At 38.2% G+C, this 2,552-nt stretch overlaps 1 pseudogene; it reads right to left on the bottom strand.

Moving 5' to 3' along the window:
- Nucleotides 1-489: 489 nt before the first annotated feature.
- On the bottom strand, nt 490-1,782 carry LOC105742997 (annotated as a pseudogene).
- Between the last annotated feature and the right edge of the window lie 770 nt (nt 1,783-2,552).

Raw genomic sequence — 2,552 nt, 5'->3', positions numbered from 1 at the left:
ACCTTCAAGTAATAGTTGAGGCAGTAGAATGCAGAGGCATCACAGTGAGTCCCACTTAATACAGATAACTACAGACAGACTAACACTTCCACAAACTGTTTCCGTTTTCTGATTGCCAGTTAAATACAGTTTAATTCATAGCTTAACAATGAAGGTCACACACTAAAGTCAACACGTACATCTAGCATTTGTCTAAACTTTTCCATGGGTACAACTGAAGTCAATTACAAGGAATAACCTAAAGACTCCAGGGTTAGGTACTTTTTACAGGCATGAAACTTCACCTTGCACACTGAAGTCATCATACACACAGGGCAAAGCCGGAGCTCTTTATTTGTGTTTGTGCTTCATTTAACTTTTAAACCACTACTATAACCGAATATTGAAACAAAAATCAATAGCGAGTAGTGAGTATATGATGCTTCTAGTCCTTCGCGCACTCACTACTGCACACCACGTGCCAGCAGTGAGCATTACTCACGGGCCCCATTAAGAGGTCTGACACTGAACACCACCTCCGGGATGATGTTCATCATCCTCACAGTCTTCTCCATTATGATGGTGCCCGCCATCTTTCCTGATCTAGATCAAAGTCCCCCAGTTCTACCTGATCCATTTCATCAGTCTCTTCTACTTCCTTCCTCTCAGGTAAGAGATTTTCCAGCAATGAGAGTTTATCAGAAGAGAAGAAGCCATTTTCAGGAAAGTTTACCTTAAATTCGATGATTAGACGACCCTTTTCATATGGTCTACGATACATTGGTGTGCCTTCATTTAGCACACACTTGATGTCTCCATGCCTAAAAATTTGACCTAGATGAGAGGGGATGACTATTGTTCAGTTGTCAAGAGTGGATACGGGCTTTTGGAAACCACACAGTGCTTCAACTAGCTGTATATCTGTACACATGAAAAGATCTTCTCCTCATCGAGTAAGAACAGCATGGTCCTTCTGATCTAACACAGCAATAATATCTCCTGGCTCCACCCTGGTTCTTGGTCTCCTTCACAATGGAATGTTATCTTCTGGCCATCTTTCATGCCTTTGTCAATATGAACTTCTAGAATCTTCTTTTTTCTAGATGTCTTCCTTCCGTTGCAGTTCTTACATCTGTATTTCGGGCTGATATGTTCTCCATGGCCCCGGCACTCCATGCACACAGACTGAATTTGCTGAACCATTCCAGGTCCTATCTAATGAATTCTTATCTTCATTCCAGTACCTCGACAGTTGGGACAGCACTCCAGAGCTTCTTTCTTACCACCTCTGCCTTCACATTTGTCACAAACCACATTCTTGGGGCCGGGGAGATGGCTCAGTAGAATAAGCGCTTGCCTGGCAAGCACAAGGGTCTGAGTTCAATCCCCGGCTCCACAAAAAAACAAATCACTTTCTTTTGCAGAGCCAGTTTCCTTGTGGAACCATTATATAAAGCTTCTAAGGTAACTGAGGAATGATGAACCACATTTTTACCTCTCCTTTTTTTCTGCATCCTTCCTCCTCCTCCAAAAAATATATCAAAGATACCCATGGGGAAGTCAAAACTGCCACCTGCTCCACCCTCCTTAATTGTCTATTCTCCTTTGTCATATAATTTCCTTTTCTTGTCACCAGGGAGAACTTCATAAGCTTGAGAAATCTGTTTAAACTTTTCACTTTCATTTAGATTCTTATCAGGATGGTACTTCAAAGCCAGTTTCCTAAAAAGCCTTTTTTAGTTCTTCTTGGGTGGCAATGGGTTTGATCCACAAAACATTGTAATAAGTCATTTCTTTCACCATTTTCTACAGGCAGTGAGTGGGCAGGGCTGTGGTGCAGTAGGTAGGAAAGTGCATGTAGCCACGTGCAGGTCAAGCAGCCACTGTTCCTCCACCTCTCAGTGCATTCTGGAAAGTTCCACCAAAACATAAACTTTATTTTTTATTTGTTAAATTCTTTTATTTTATTTTGAATAGTAAAAACAAAAGCAAAAACAAATAGCAGAAACAGGGTAACATACAACAATACATATGTTATGGATTTTTAAAACAATAGCAAATTAACAATGGCTGTTCTACTATCTATTTTTATCATCAAATCTGTTGCTCAGATTAAGATATACAGTTATGCAAGATTGGACAAATACTTGAATATTATCTCTTGCTTTCAAAAAATCTTAAATTTTTTCTTCTTTTTTAAAAATAATTTTCTTTTATTTTGAAGAGTAAAACCAAGAGCAAGAAAAACAAAAGCAAAGTCAGAAACAGGATAACATACAACAATACACACGTTACAGATTTTTAAAACAAGAATATCTGACCAACAGTGATTTATATATTACCTATTTTCATTGTCAAATCTGTTGCTCAGATTACCAGATATAGTTAGGCAAGATGGGACATATGATTGAATATTACCACGTGCTTCCAAGAAATCTTAAATTTTTGTTTTTGTCTCTTACTTTATTTCCTTTTTAAAAAATTACTTTAAAAAGAGTATAGTAATAATTGATAAGACATTAGAAATGGTGCACATTTAGAAGACCAAGATGACAGATATTTCAAGCATGGTT

Source organism: Octodon degus, unplaced genomic scaffold (assembly GCF_000260255.1).
Source record: "Octodon degus isolate 3935 unplaced genomic scaffold, OctDeg1.0 scaffold00089, whole genome shotgun sequence".
In the NCBI taxonomy this organism is placed as follows: Eukaryota; Metazoa; Chordata; class Mammalia; order Rodentia; family Octodontidae; genus Octodon; species Octodon degus.
This window is presented reverse-complemented; position numbering and strand designations above follow the sequence as displayed.